This window comes from Hippoglossus stenolepis, chromosome 6 (assembly GCF_022539355.2).
Source record: "Hippoglossus stenolepis isolate QCI-W04-F060 chromosome 6, HSTE1.2, whole genome shotgun sequence".
NCBI lineage: Eukaryota > Metazoa > Chordata > Actinopteri > Pleuronectiformes > Pleuronectidae > Hippoglossus > Hippoglossus stenolepis.
The window spans coordinates 11,537,919-11,554,758 of NC_061488.1; the positions used below are offsets into that span (position 1 = coordinate 11,537,919).

Here is a 16,840-nt window from a genome sequence, read left to right on the forward strand (position 1 = left end):
GAAATTATATCTTGGCGGAGGTATGCGCTCCATAGAGTACCATCATAGTTGCTTTTGACAACTGGTTTCCGAATCAGGCAAATTTAGGAGACTTATATCCGAGTGCTGCAATTTGGATTGGCTTGGTAGAGTTTAAGGGGACTGACTGTTGGGCCTCTGGAGGTTTGCATTCTATTGAGTTCCTTTCTAGTTTTGTTATATATGTGTTTTTGTTTGTTGTTTTTGTTGATCTTCCTGTTAAAAATCTAACCATGCACCAAACCAAGCAAATGTAGACATAAAGCACGAAAGGCTTCACTCAACAGTTTCAAAACGACACGACCAAGCACACAGATCATATAAAGCCATTACATCTAAGTTAGATTTTTCTGTGAGATGATTTACAAATGTACTCGTCTCTTATGTATCCATCCCGTTGATGTACTTCATTCCCCAAATGTTTCTGACTGATGAGTGCATCATCGTTGGTCCCTCAGCTGGAAATCTCCAAAATGAATCCTGCTCTTTAAAAAGGCAGCAGACTGAACTGTGTGGATACAGGGTATAACTTGAGCTGCATCCTCCTTTCTCAACCCCTTCCCCCCCAAAAAAAACAAAACAACAAAGTTAGTGACGACAAAACATAAAGTCTGTGAACACCTGAACAAATACATGCTGCAAATCACTGAAACCACCTTTGTTTGACTGTGTGCTCGGTCTGTGGTCTGTCAGTTATCTAGCTTGTCCAGTGAAAAAAGGATAGCAGAGTTTTTTTTTTGTTTTTTTGCCGTGAACAGTGCGGTACACGAAAAAAAAAAGGCAGACACATGATTTGAAAGCCTTTTGTCCTTTAGGCTGAGGCCACAAACTCTAAATGAGGTCTCGAGAGAATTTAAAGATAAAACACAGGTCGGATTATACGACAGCAGCACGGAAGAACGGGTGAGAAGATAGATAGATAGATAGATAGATAGATAGATAGATAGATAGATAGATAGATAGATAGATAGATAGATAGATAGATAGATAGATAGATAGATAGATAGATAGATAGATAGATAGATAAAGGACAGATGGATGGATGATGCATAGATAGACAGACAGATAGATAGATATTTTTGGGCGACAACATATTTCCACTTGTTTTTCTCGTCTGCCCCCCTTGTGTCATCCCCAGCCTCTGTTCCTACTTTGTTCACTTTCTAAGCTCCGTAACCTCTTTTAGTCCGTCTCTGGGGTGCAGCAGCCGCCTGAACACACTTTATTTTCACTGATGTTGTCTCTGCTCTCCCTCTTTGTGAAATCGAAAGGGCTCATATAAAGCAAGTTAACGAGGCCATGGGTGGACTGACCAAAAATGAAATACGAGATACTCTCTGCTGTGGCTTTAATAAACACACAATCAATTTTGATATATGTGTAGCTATAAAAACCTTCAATCGTGATTTTAGTGTAGTGCTATGTATGTGCTCTACTGTTGTACCACGAAGCAGAACTGTTGCCTCTCTCTCTCTCTCTCTCTCTCTCTCTCTCTCTCTCTCTCTCTCTCTCTCTCTCTCTCCCAACATTTGACCTTATTGTGTTATCGGTTCTTTCAAAAGTCCATTTAAAGCCTAAGAGCTTCAGCCTTGGTTCTTCATAAACCCCACAGTCATTATGCTGACCTAGTAAAGTGGTTGGTGCTTCTGGAGCGTTTGATGCATAATTAACAAGTGGGGATGCTGAAGCTGGATGCAGCAGCTTCACAGAGTCAGACAGAGGTGGAGAAGGTGCGACGACCGGAAGGTAAACGCCTTGCTTTTGCTTCAAGGAAGACTCAACGAGTGCAGACAGATAATCTCAGAGGAAAACTTCTCAATGCTGCAAAATGACTCTCCAGTGTGAACCAACTGTGAGGCTCTTTGATTTCAAAATGACTCTAGTTGATGAGGGGCTTTGAAAGAGCAAACGTGATGATCATGAAACCTAAACCTGCCACTTCTGTGAGTGAACGCTGCACATTCATTTTATTTCTAAGGAAAGCCTTGACATAATAAAAGCATAGGAATGGAGCACCCAGTAGGTCAGTCCTCTTATTAAACCAGGACCCTGTTTTCACACATAGCAGTCCCCTAAATGTGCCAGATTTTTTCATCAAGATTCATGAATTTTCTGAAATCAAAGAAAATGTAAAAAACAACAAATACCCGCCTTATCTGGCAATGTTGAATAAAATGAAAAAGAAAATCCTGGATCCACCCCCTGATCCGGATCCACACCTAAATGTATTGGGTCTTCTGACCATTACATGCATCCTTAAGGTTTCAATCATCCAGTAGTTTTTTTTTATTGCACAATCCTATTAACAAACAAACAAATAAACAAACAAACGGGGTGAAAACATAACCTCCTCCAAAGTTTGCCAAGTGCGTTAAAATCGCTCCATGGATGAACAGTGACTGCTTTTGCTGCCGACCCCTCATTCATTTGACAACACCTAAATTCAACAAGTCCGTTCCTACATGTACCTGACTATAACTTTATTTTGGCACAATGAGCAGCCTCCTGTTCATCCTGCTCCTGCCGGAGATAAGAGATTTTCGCCGCAGCTGCTTTTTACGCACGGCGGCCGCACACAGCGCGCATCACCCTCAGCAGCAGCAGCAGCAGCAGCAGCAGCGGTGATGGAGGCAGCGCGGCAGAAAACACCTCTTCTATCTCTTTTGTAATCGACTCCTCGTTCCCACCAGCATCAGCCTCATTGAATGAAAAAAAAGCGAAATGAACGCACCGACCCGCAGAGTTGACTTACCTTGAGTTGTCGCGGCTCCGGAGAAGTGTGGGTGCGCGTGTTTGCAGCTCCCCCTATCCAAAATAAATGGAAACTCTGGTCCTCCTACTTGGTACCTGGACTCGAAGTGGGAGAAGCAGAAGAAAGATATATGACAATGATACTAATACTTGCTGACGTACAGAGAGCGTCAGAGAGGTGAAGTAACCGCAGCCACTGCTCTGGCACGACTGTCTGTTCTTCGGTGAGAATTATAGTTTGCTTGTTTCTGAGTGCCGCCCGCCCTCCCTCCCTCCCTCCCACTCACTCACTGTCTCCCACCCATGAGAAATAAATAATCTCTCTCTCTCTCTCTCTCTCTCTCTCTCTCTCTCTCTCTCTCTCTCTCTCTCTCTCTCTCTCTCTCTCTCTCTCTCTCTCTGTGTGTGTGTGTGTGTGTGTCTACAGCAGGTGGGCATCTTTGAATAATATGAGATTATTATCATTATCAAAGACTGCTTGAGGTGTGTGAAGTGTGTGTCCTGCCCAGCTCTACCAACAATACCTCTTTACAGGTTTAAACACACAACTAACTCAGTGTCTGTTCTGTGAGTCTGAGTTGCTCCGGCCGTCCGGTGTGTGCAGGCAGCGGATTGGGAATGGTCGAGATTAAAACCGTGGGATTATACCTCAGCGTTCATCATTTCATGTCACACACACACAAACACACACACACAAACAGTGGAGGCACACATGGTGGTCAGTGACATCAGTCTTTGGCAGACGCAGACAGACCGATTCATGTGGGTAGGGATGGAGAGAAGGATGGGAGAGGAGAAGAGAAAAGGAGAAGAAGAAATAAGGAATATTAAGGGAGTGGAAACCTGGAAGGTCACAGGAAGGGTCACTGGAGGGAGGTATTTCCTTATTGGTTAATGCGTGTGGTTGTGGATGGAATGTGGCCTCATACAGTCCTGTGTGTGTGTGTGTGTGTGTGTGTGTGTGTGTGTGTGTGTGTGTGTGTGTGTGTGTGTGTGTGTGTGTGTGTGTGTACATAGGCTACACACGGCCAAGTCGGTGTATGTGTGCCTGCATACTGACAGATGGCTACTGTAATGACGCAGGAACTAACTACTGGGTTTCTATGAGCCTGTGAGGTTAGTTGTGCACATGCTTGTTAGTGGGTTTGTGTGTGTGTGTGTGTGTGTGTGTGTGGCAGGGAGGGGAAAGAGAGAGAGAAAAGAGCAGTGTATGTGTGTGTGAGAGAGAAAGAGAGAGCAAGGTGAGTCTGATGCAACAGATATTGCTTTTCTGTTCATGCAGCCTTTACAGACAGACAGACAGACACACACACACACACACACACACACACACACACACACACACACACACACACACACACACACACACACACACACACACACACACACACACACACACACACACACACACACACTCCCTTTTGTTCAAATATACTTTCAGCAAATAGAAGTCAAAGCAGATTCAAGGTCTCTTGTGAATGTCTCTGGAAAAGACTGTAAGCACCTGGACAAAAAGGCAAAACCAACACGTGTGTGGGTGTGTTTTCGTGTGGGTGTGCGTGTGCGTGTTTGTATGTGTGTATAAGACAGTGAAAGGGTTAAGAGTGAGGAAGAGAAGGCCAGAACAGGAATAATAGAGATATCAGCATAAAGCCTCAGCAGTGAAGGTCGTGCCTTTACAGTCCATGTTTAGGCTAAATGTAATCACAAGGTTTTTACCGGCGGTCACCGTGCATATAATGTATGTATTGATGATCAAAAATTACCATTAGGTTGCAGGGCCAGGGTTGCATTGAATTTCATTATACTGTTTGGTCTTCCTGTTCTTGTGTCGACCTCGGGTACCTGACCGTGGTGGAGGGAGTATTCAGGTCTTTCATTAAGTACTAACGTCACAATGAAAACATATCTCACATTCTAATTTAAAAGTTCAATTTGTGTCCATTGTTGGACTTCAGACTTGAAGAGCTGTTTCCAATGTTTATCTCAAACATAAGATCAGAGAGTGAATGTGGTGAAAGTTTCATACAGGTCATGGTATTTCTAATGTACAACTGGAAGTCCATTAAAAAAGGTTTTGGTAAAACCTAGAAATGTGACAAGGAGTCGCAACAAGTCACAGTTTTTAGTCAAAGTTCACAAGCCAAAAATTGGTTTAATCCTTAACAATGTGTTGCATTATATTTGTGTATGTTTCAAAAATGTAAAATCTGAATTTGGTAAGTAACCAGTATTGTGTAATGTGGTTGTGCAGTAAAAGTACAACATTTACCTCAACCAAGGAGGTAGATCGGGTGTTTTCAACATTTCCCCATGAAATAATTCATGGATCTTGATGAGAATAATGAAGCACATTTCAAGAACAGATGAGAGATTTGGCGAGGCTTGATTGAATCTAAAAAGAATGTTGGAGAAGCTATGGGTTCTATTGAGTGCTATTGGTTTGTTTGTTTGTTTGTCAGCAGGATGATACAGAAACTAAACAACCGAAACTTAGTGGAGGGTCGGGACACGGGCCAAGAAAGAAACCATTACATTTTAAAAGCGTTTCCACACAAAGGGTCAGATCCAGGAATTTCTTTTCACCTCTTTGACACTCACACCAATTTTCCCAGGGAATAATTCTTGGATCATGATGTAAAAAGTTATATTTAGGGGACTGATGGGACTATTGGGCCTTGGGTACCATTCTAGTTTAGAAAGCATTCAGTTACTTTGGACAGCTGGTATCTGGATGCTCAGGTAACACTCATGGCTGATAACGCTGGCGTGTTCTGAAGGATCAGATCTGGACCAGCACAGAGGTGTGAGATGACCATCATGCTTTCATTATGAATCATCATCATGAGTCACTGTTTTTGTAATGATGAGCACTGACCTTCACCCCCATGAGTGCCTCAAATCCATGCAACCACACTCACTGTGAAAGACCCTCCACAGCTGGCAGAGGGAGGAGGTCAACCAACACTAAACGTTAAAGCCCAACAGAGACACCACCGTTGAGATAGAGGTAAAAATAAATGAAAAAATAAAAGTATCATAGATTTGAGGACTCAGAGCAAACACCGCTGTGCCAAATGTGCCAGTCCGAGCTGGCAGGCTCCGAGGCCGGCAGCCGTCGAGAAGCCAAGCTCAGAGCTCTGGCTCCCCCCCACTCACTTTGTCACATTCTCTCTCTTTACTCACACCTGTTTCATCTCTTCTGCTCCCTTCCCTCTTTCTGCCACACTTGGCCTGAACTCAGTGAATGTGTGTGTGCACGTGTGTGAGTTTAGATTCATAAGTGCTATAAAAAAAAAAAACTCACAGGCGTTAACTGATGTGTTTTAATAATCACCCTCCTGACTCAGGCACACCTCATTGTGGGTGAATGTGTACTCTTCCTCGTGTGAGCTACCCTGGCACCCACTCTGTTGTCTTAACTCGTTGATTTAAACGCTTGTAATTGTTGTGCGTGCACAGAGGAACGCGCGGGTACATGGATTTATATGCAAATTTTCTCCTTACAGGCTTAATTTAGAATTAAATCCCGAACAACCTGCAATCAAACCTCCTAGCTCATATATTTGGCATCAAGTAATATAATGCTATTAGGGCTGTGACCATGTACTGCTTGCACTGCCTTGTTGGTTGCTCACACACACACACACACACACACACACACACACACATGCACTCACTCACCATGTGTTTTACTGGATTGTCTCCCACTTCCTTTTGTCGGAAGCTCACCCTCCCTTTCTCCCTCTGTCATCCTGCTCGCCCCCTATCCTCTCATCAGTCCTGCCCTCTTCTGCTTCATTCCATCATTCATCAGCATCCCGCACTCAGCCACTCTCTTCTTTCTCTATTCCTCTGCTTTCGCTTCTTCATTCTGTTCACCCACTTTTCTTCAGACGGTCTCTTGCTACTTGTCTCGTTTTTCTTCTTCTGTTCTCTTGGCGGCGCTCCACCCTGGCCCTCCTCTATGGGCTGCAGGCCAGTGTGGGTCAGAGGCAGGTTGTAATTACTTCACTCCTCCTCTGACAGCTATAGTGAATGAAGGGAAGGAGGGAAAACAAGAGAAAAACCTATAAGGACACTAAAAAGACAAAGATGAACAGATTATTTATTCATATAATCAAGGCTAAACTAAACCCTGTGATCCATTTTTCCTCTTTTTTTTAACACAAAACGGCAAAACTGAATGTGAATCAGATGCATCAGCAGAGGAGAGTTTAATTGATGCAGCTATATTTAAGTTGTAATGTAGGGCTGGAAATGCCTCGTTGACTCCAGCGTTGGGTTGGGACAAATTTACATACCTTTAAAAATCAATAGAAGCCTGAAAAAAGATTTCACCAGCGATAATGGAATAAAAGCATGAAAAGAAAAAAAATGAACACAAAGGAAAGAGCTGTGACTTCAGTGGATTGTTTTTCACCAAACCTCTCTCTTAGATCAGGTCTCGGTCACGCTACCGTTTTCCCTTAGTTTTCCCCTGATACTGCATCTTAAATGGCAGGACGACTCATTAGTTAAAGGTTGTAACAGACAGGAGTGGGGACTGTTTGAAGTTCTTCAGCTGGATGCATCGCTGGAAACAGTGTCGCTAATTACCCAAACTAACGAAGACGAGACGTTTCAGCGTTGGCCATAGGCCAGCATCCTGAAGCTATTCTTATCCCTGGTGATCAGGGATATTTCTTCAGCTGTCTGAGGGGTTACAACTTACTGAGACAGGGGCAAGCAATTATGGAGCGCCAATAACTTTTATTTCCGTCCTTTTTCAGTAAAGAGGCAGGTTTTAAACACACACAGAGAGTTGGTGAGTCATTTTGCGCTCACTCTCACATTACATCACTAGAGCATATCGGTGAATTCATGCATGGGTCCAGTAGGTTTGCTTGTTTTTGAATTACTGACCATTTGATTGGATAATTAGAATGAGTAAGCACATACAAAACAGATGTTTGTTTGTGTGTGTATATATAATGTGACAAATTAAAATAATTTGAAAAGATTTCTAAAATCTAAACTAAAAAGATGAATTGTGAGCTAACACTAAAGTTTGAATTAAATAAATTGAAGAAAATCACGTTGAAAATCAAGTTGGAGAGCGCATATCTCTGCCAACGCTAACGCCCTACATGTTAAAGAAAGAGAATCCCAGGATTCTGTCAGGCTCTAAACTCTTGGGTAAAGAGTTTTTGATTTTTGTTGGACTGTTCTAATTATGGACTCTTTGGGTTATTTAACTTTGACCTGTGTTTCCTTGTTTTCAGATTTGTTTTCATTCTGTGTTTCATTCCTTTGTGTGTTTCCCTCCAGTTTTGTTGCCTTGATTTGTTTCACCTGTTTGTCCTGTCTCTAGTTTGTCATCAGTTCAGTTTGTATTTAAGTGAAGTCCTCAGTTCTGTCTCTGTCGAGTCATCTGTTTAGTCATGGTCTTTGTCACTTTTGTCTCCAGTGTCTTCAGTGTCTTCTGCCTTGTTTTCTTTTCATGGACAGTTTGAGTTTTGCCTTTGTTTCTTCCTGGGCCTGCTCCTTGTTTTGAGCTATTTGGAATAAATTCTGAATTTTTTGATTGGATCCTGCCTCGCTCCTACTATTTGCTCCACCTGCTCTCTTCACAAACCCTGACAGAGAAAAAAAAGCCAGGATCTGCCTGTTTATCTGGATCAATCAGTCAAACAGTCCCCTCATGAAACCACATTTAAATTCACTAGATCTGGATTTTCTTTGGATCAGCACCAAATCGCACACACTCATGAATATCAGTCCTCTTAACGTGTCGGATTTTTCAAGATCCATCAACTATTCCTTGTCTCACTCTTTCATCCCCCGGATAAGGATCCACACTAACATTTAAGAATTATTTTCCGTGGGTCATGCCCCACCACTCCATAAAAGTTCATAGAAACCAGTTAAGTAGTTTTTGCTTAAAAACAAAAGCAAACAAACAGAGAATGCAGATGAAAACATAACCTCCTTGGCGGAGGTAATAACTGCTATTGAGACCAGCACTGAAATAAAAGGAAAGCTGAGTCCTCACAGTCAGGAAGGCTGAGGCAGTGAGCTATTGTACACGTTCCTGTTAAGCCCTCCTCCTCAACTAGGTTGATTATTTTAAGCACTGTGTGACTGTGAGATTTTTGACAGCCTGTGGTGGTCTTCTGGGTCTGTGAGAGTGAAGGTGCACACACACCACAAAAAAAGGGAGGCACAATGAGAGTTAGGACAGGAGTGTGGGGTGGGGTGGACGGTAGAGGAGTGGAGAGGTGGTCCCAAGATTCCTCAGGTTATTAAGAGTGTGTCTTCGAGGACACCGGTGAAGATTTGGGTCAAACTATTTCCTCGTCCTCCTGAGGTGTAGCAAGGTCACTCCAACAAACGGCCCCGGAAATATCTCTCTCCCGCTCCCATCTTGAGATAGTCACCTTTCTTGTCATGTTGGCAAGGAAGTGAAGCGAATGCATTAGCAGCCGGTATGAGCAGAATCCTATAGGTGACAGACACACAGACATAACAAACTGTTATATGACTATCATACACTGGCCGAGAGAGATGCTCGATATCCTCGGAAAGCTTGCCAGTTCAACAGTCCCAGTTTGCTCCATCAAACCAGTTGGAAATGTGCTTGTTGCCCTTTTGGCTCTGGGACTTCGACCTGGCCATTTATAATATGACCGAGGACGCAGGATGTTCACTGCTGCCCACAGAGCTGCTCTGCAGTTAAATGGCGATTTCAGTCTGAATTCCCTCTTATGAATAAATACAGGTGAATTGATTATTAAATGTTTTTAATGTAAGATGTGATCAGGTCATGTTCTGACCTTCTGCTCGGGTGAGTGATACTGTTTGGTTTTCCAGTGGACAACACTTGAACAACCTGATGGAATGATGCAGCCACATGGCATCTTCTTCATGCTCCTCACAGACTCTATATACAGTTCCACAGCAGAATGGGAGATAGCGTTTTTCTTCCATCTGGTGGCAAAGTAAAGTCACAACAAGCAGCATGTGGGACAATGACTGATTGATGTATGGGAACTGTTTCTCCTACAGTCTGTTCAATTTCAGAGAATTTGATGTAAAATAAAGAAAATATATCATTTCAACCCTCTATTGCTTGAATTATTATTACTTAAAGTTGCAAAAAAATAAGGTTTGGAGGGTGGAATTATGACTTGTAAAAGCAGTTGTTTCTTGAGTGTTTTCTTTCTCTCTATTTATTATACCAAGTATATAATAGATAAAAGGTAGATGAAAGCTAAAATAAGCACCATGCACACAAGCTCCTAAAGTCGGTATGTTCTTTTCACAAAAAAGGCTGTATATTACGTTTTATGTTTTATTTGTAATTACAGGCAAACGCCTCCCGCTCTATAGGGAGTGGCCCTAAGGATGGTTACAGCTGTATTTCCCGGCATGCCACGGGGTCCATGTCATGTTAAGTTAGAAAGAATTAGAATGGGAAAAGAGTAAAATTACAAATCAAACTATGTCTATGATGGATTTCTGTATCTCGTGCATCCTCACCTTCACAACATTAGACACAATGTTAAACACCACAACAAAGACTATGTGTAAACTCACGGTACTATATATGTCGTGTTGAGCATATCTACTTCCGTGGGCGGAAGCTTATTGTAGAGGTCACATGCTGAGTGCTCGTCACTCCGACCAATCACCTCGGGGAAGGTCTGAGACAAGAGCCAATAGTTGCCCTCACAGGGTGTCACCTGATTCGGGTGAGTGAGTGACCAGAAATCATGGTTCTCAGTGGACGGTCGTAGCAGGAGAAGTCAGGTGGTGCAATATCGCCGCCTGGTGGATGTGACGTCCACCGGATTTGGAATCGCTCGCGGCTGGCAAATGAGTGCGATGTATGAGGTGGTGCACAGCTCCACAACCCAATTCAGACTACTCTCCCCCCACTTTTACTTTTCATCACATTCACTGTTACCAGACAAAACAACAACAGAATACACAAAGAATTGGCTCTATCAGGTGATATTTTTTATCTTGTGCAGACAAAATAATTCACCCAAAATCAATATGGCATCTCTATCGACTACAGATGCACGCAGCCACCATGATGGAGAGAACTCTGCTGAGAAAGTTTTATTTTTAACTTTAAATTTCATATCGTTAAAATGTATATTGTTGACTTGAAAAAACAGCTTTATCTGCAGTTTAGCTCTGTTATTTGTAAAATTGATCATTTGCAAAGCATAAGCCATTTCTGGTTGTGAATGAGCTGTTTATGATAAAAGTTTTAAAATTGCGGCATTTAACAATTTTTTTAATGTAATATGAATAAAAGTGGGAGGACATGATAAGTGTTCATGTATTCCAACTTCTTTGTCAGACATAACTTATTTATTTTGAACGTTCACTTGTTAACTGCTGTGCAGTTATTTATATTTTGCTACTGTGTATTTATTTCTATTTTATATCTTTTAGTATTTTTATTACAAACATGTTTTTTTTTTAAAAAACGAACTAACAATGATGCCTTTACCAAACATATATTAACTTGTTCCCACAATGTCACTATATTGTACAGAAAATATAATTTAAAAAATCACCCTTTGGGACTAAGTCTGTTCTTTACATAAAAAAGCCTATGTTCTATGTTTATTTAATGTTGAATTTATAATTATATGCAAGCGCCTCCTGCTTTACAGGGAGAGGCCCTAAGGAGGCTTAGAGCTGTATTTCCCAGCATGCCACGCAGTCCATGTCACGTTAAGTTAGAAAGAAAAGAGGAAAAAGGAAGAAAAAGAGTAAAATTACGCATCAAACTATGTCTGTACTCGATTTCTGTATCTCGTACATCCTCACTGTCACAACATTAGACACAACATTTCAACACCACAACAAAGACTATAGGTGAATTCGCGGTGTATTATAACTGTCGTGTTGTACATGTCTACTTCCGTGGGCGGAAGCTCATTGTAGAGGTCACGTGCTGAGTGCTCGTCACTCCGACCAATCACCTCGGGGAAGGTCTGAGACAAGAGCCAATAGTTGCCCTCACAGGGTGTCACCTGATTCGGGTGAGCGAGTGACCAGACATCATGGTTCTCAGTGGGCGGTCGTAGCAGGAGAAGCTAGGTGGTGCAATAACGCCGCCTGGTGGATGTGACGTCCACCGGATTGGAATCACTCGCGGCTGGCAAATGAGTGCGATGTATGAGGTGGTGCACAGCTCCACAACCCAATTCAGACTACTCTCCCCCCACTTTTACTTTACAAGTTAATACTTTTTTACTTTTCATCAGTACTTTTACCAGACAACACAACAACTGACAGGTTAAACGGAACGTAACGGGAAAGTCTAAATCATAACGCTGCAGTCGTCGATTATTTTGTCTTTCGGTACAATTAAAAATGAACAAACATGTCTAATTTCAGAGATCAAAGACTGTTCCGATGCCCCGTTCTACAAACATTTCCTCCAGCTGTGCTGAGAGAAAAACGAGCCCCTCCCTCCTTCCTCAGCTGATCATCCGATTAATCAGAAATAACAATTAACAATACATTTTAAATAATTTCTTATAGTGTTAATTTGACATGAATTTAGGAATCAAAATCCTCCCAATTAATTAACAATCTTGTTAGAATACATTTCATAATGAACACAAAGAATTGGCTCTAACAGGTGATATTTTTTATCTTGTGCAGACAAAATAATTCACCCAAAACGAATATGCATCTCTATCGACTACAGATGCACACAGCCACCATGATGGAGAGAACTCTGCTGAGAGAGTTTTATTTTTAACTTTAAATTTCATATCGTTCAAATGTATATTGTTGACTTGAAAAAACAGCTTTATCTGCAGTTTAGCTCTGTTATTTGTAAAATTGATCATTTGCAAAGCATAAGCCATTTCTGGTTGTGAATGAGCTGTTTATGATAAAAGTTTTAAAATTGCGGCATTTAACAATTTTTTAAAATGTAATATGAATAAAAGTGGGAGGACATGATAAGTGTTCATGTATTCCAACTTCTTTGTCAGACATAACTTATTTATTTTGAACATTCACTTGTTTGCCGCCCCTCTTTCTAACTGCTGGTTATTTATTTCTATTTTATATCTTTTAGTATTTTTATTACAAACATGTTTTTAAAAAAAAACTAACTAACAATGATGCCTTTACCAAACATATATTAACTTGTTTCCACAATGTAACTATATTGTACAGAAAATATAATTTAAAAAATCACCCTTTGGGACTAAGTCTGTTCTTTACATAAAAAGCCTATATTCTATGTTTATTTAATGTTGATTTATAATATTATGCAAACGCCTCCTGCTTTACAGGGAGAGGCTCTAAGGAGGCTTAGAGCTGTATTTCCCAGCATGCCACGCAGTCCATGTCACGTTAAGTTAGAAAGAAAAGAGGAAAAAGGAAGAAAAAGAGTGAAATTACAAATCAAACTATGTCTGTACTCGATTTCTGTATCTCGTACATCCTCACTGTCACAACATTAGACACAACATTTCAACACCACAACAAAGACTATAGGTGAATTCGCGGTGTATTATAACTGTCGTGTTGTACATATCTACTTCCGTGGGCGGAAGCTCATTGTAGAGGTCACGTGCTGAGTGCTCGTCACTCCGACCAATCACCTCGGGGAAGGTCTGAGACAAGAGCCAATAGTTGCCCTCACAGGGTGTCACCTGATTCGGGTGAGCGAGTGACCAGAAATCATGGTTCTCAGTGGGCGGTCGTAGCAGGAGAAGCCAGGCGGTATAACAGCGCCCCCTGGTGGATGTGACGCCCACCGGATTGGAATCACTCGCGGCTGGCATATGAGTGCGATGTATGAGGTGGTGCACAGCTCCACAACCCAATTCAGACTACTCTCCCCCCACTTTTACTTGAAAAGTTTATACTACCTTTTACTTTTTGTCAACAACAACTAACAGGATAAAGAACATGTTTACATCCTGCAGATATAAAATCAACATCTGGAAGAATAGTCACAAACTACATGTGCCACATGTGTATTTACTGCTCACTTTACTCACATCAACACCTACAGGTAAATGTTTCAAGGTAATGACTGTTCAATTCAACTATTTGATGTTTCTAGTTTTAGTATAGTTATTCCCATGCAATACAATAATATTGATAAATGTTGAAAGTATGACATCCAATAATAAAGAATATGACATGCATCAAATTTCCCTGAAGCACATTTGCAACTGTGAATCCTCATAATAATCATTATAATCACTTTAACTATTTCTTCCTACCTCATCCTGTGATGCTGATCTGCTCCTCACAGTTGATTTGAGTTATACTGTGGCTTCTCTGTCACCTCTGACCTCTCTCATCCACCAGGAGTTTCCATGTGACTGGATGTGTTTGAGCTTTTTGCATCGTCCTGAGTAAAAACTTGAGAGAACGCCACATGTGAAATCTCTGCAGTTTCTGTCAAACCGTACAATCCAGCACCAATGATCGCATTGCCGTCAAAAGATCCTGTCTTTCCCCATTCTGATGATTGATGACTCTTTAGTGGCGATCCTGACCTGTGTCTGCTTGATTTTATACATTAAACATTGTAAATTAAAGGTTTCCTATGTCTAAAAAATTACTTGGCTTGGTGGAGTTGGCGGAGTGACCTGTTGACCTGGTGGCGTGGCTCGGACATGGGCCCCATAAAACAAAAGAGATTCATGTTTCGGTCTGACCCAGTTCCGGGTCCTCATTGGGGCGTGTAGAGTTACCTGCATCAGTACGATCTGAAACGGAGCGCCGCACAATTAAAACCTTGGCACGTCACCTGCAGACATCATGATAAAAAGACGGACAAGGGTTGAACAAAAGGGCAATCAAAAAATAAAACGCTGTCTCGCCATATTAAACTCAAATAAATATGAATCCACCAGCCAGCTGGATCCTCGTCAGGACAAGATAGTTGGTGAACTGTCCATGACCCAGTTTGTGTTGTATTTATCTGATGGACTTGTAACGTAGCTGTGACCCACCAGGAAAAATGTGGAGCAAAAACAGACAGAAAGTGACAGAAACATGGGTCAGGTCAGTCACAGGAAACAGCGGCAACGTCTCAAAGCAGTAGTCAGGTTTATACAGCGAGAAGAAGTATACGACATAAAAGATTAAATACATGGAAAAGTTGATCAAATTACTATAATCCTAGTGTAGACAAACGGAAATGAAATAGTGTGATCGGATTTTATGAAATACTTGACAATCAACACTTCAATTAAGGATAACTGGAGATTTTTCAAAGAGCATTCTACATTTTACATTGATTTTGATCATTTGGCGCAGAAATACGACAAAAGAATCTGTTTTAAATTGTCAAACGCACAACTTTAAACTCAGGTGCAGCTGAGAATTGTGGTCCACAATAAAACAACCACAAATAAAATCATAGAACGTCACAGTTCCTGACTCTTGGTTTACCTGAGGTGCTGCAGAGATTTATGGGTCGTCTATGTCTTAAACGTGTGCTGAGCATGTTCATTGACTAGTTCGTGAGGGCAGATGGTCTCTCCCTTTAAGAACAGATGGGAATAATGGGAGTATTAATGGCTTAGATAAGGAGGCCATAACCTTTTCACTCAGGGACAGAAACATGTGAGTGCTGACCCAGCATTCGCCTGAGGAAATCACTAATAACACTTAATGCAGAACTATTTTAGAGCAAATCAATACAATTTAACTTTAATATACATTACTAATAATGCTTCATTTATTTGTATATTATAAATGTATATTTTTCTTTTTATATCTTCATATATTTAGATTATTATATTTGTAAACTTCCTGTATATATATATATATATATACATATATATATATGTGTGTGTGCATGCGTGTGTGTTGCTTACTATTTATTTATTTTAATACCATTTTTCTAGATCTTAGAGAGTGTGATTTCATTGTGCTGTTGTCTGTAGCCGTGACAATAAAGAATCTTTAATATATACACTTCATATCAAAAGTTTTAGAGCACCTCTATTTTCCAGCTGTATTTGCATGACTGCATGTCTTTGTTTTTCTGAAATTGAAGCATAGAACTAAAAAAATGTTTTGAGATTTTACAAACAAGGAATCGTAATCTAAATTTTGGACAAATTCATCAGCCGAACACACACGTTGTGTTCATTCTACAAGTGAATTCAAAATATTGTTCAAAAAGTTTGTCCCAACACTGATTCTTTTATTTCACCTTCTGTCAAAGGTTTAAGTCTCGAAGCTGAATTCCACATGAGGGTACCCTAACCCCCTTACCCATTTATTTTAATTCATCTTCAGTTTTTGTTGACCTAAACTCTTTGTTACTTTCCAGCTGAACTTTGTAAAACGTCATTGTAAAACATTCGATCCGTAGTGTATACTTCACTGTGAATCTATCTTCCTTCATTGTTTTCACTTTTGTCTAAACTCTCTCTAACAAAATGTCTTCATGCATTTTGTTTTTTGTGTTAGGTGATAATAAAGACTCACATATTTAGCTTTTTGATTTAAGTCATCATTCCCTTATTGAAACCAATACATGGTGTGGTAGGCGGACTTCTAATAAGTCACCAAGCTACTTAATCACATGGGTCAGTTTGTCACCAGCCAAACACGTGTAAGGTTGGGGCTGCAACTCTATAACTTGTTGTTGTTTGTGGTTTTTTCCCACATATTGTCTGGCAGCTTCGGTCAGTGACATTATGTAACACCTAGTATGACCCCCTTCTCCTCACAAGTTGCATGGTACACGGCTGAGCCCATATTCTACAGTTTGACCCGCGACAATGGAAAAAAAAGCACATTCATAAACACACTTACACACACACACACACACCCGCATGCAAGTAATACCTGCCTCACATGCACATACACACACGAGTAATACCTGGACCACATGTGCGCACACACACTCTAAACAGACCCACATGCTCTGCGAAAGTGTGTTTTGAGACCACCTCTGACTGAACACTGTCGCTAAGTGAGCTGACATGTGATTTGTGGAATGATGTTGCAGACTGAAGTCTCTCAGGGCAGTCGGGGGGGGGGTTAGGGTTTCCATAAAAGAGGAAGGACA

The 16,840-nt window shown here is 41.1% G+C and overlaps 1 protein-coding gene across 2 annotated transcripts in view; it reads right to left on the reverse strand.

Moving 5' to 3' along the window:
- The window catches only part of camkvl (CaM kinase-like vesicle-associated, like), a 37,236-nt gene extending 34,231 nt beyond the window's left edge, over nucleotides 1-3,005 (reverse strand). For both annotated transcript variants that reach the window (XM_035158117.1, XM_035158116.1), the window contains exon 1: nucleotides 2,771-3,005. The gene's annotated coding sequence lies outside the window, so the exon portion shown is untranslated. The remainder of the gene's footprint in view (nucleotides 1-2,770) is intronic.
- Between the last annotated feature and the right edge of the window lie 13,835 nt (nucleotides 3,006-16,840).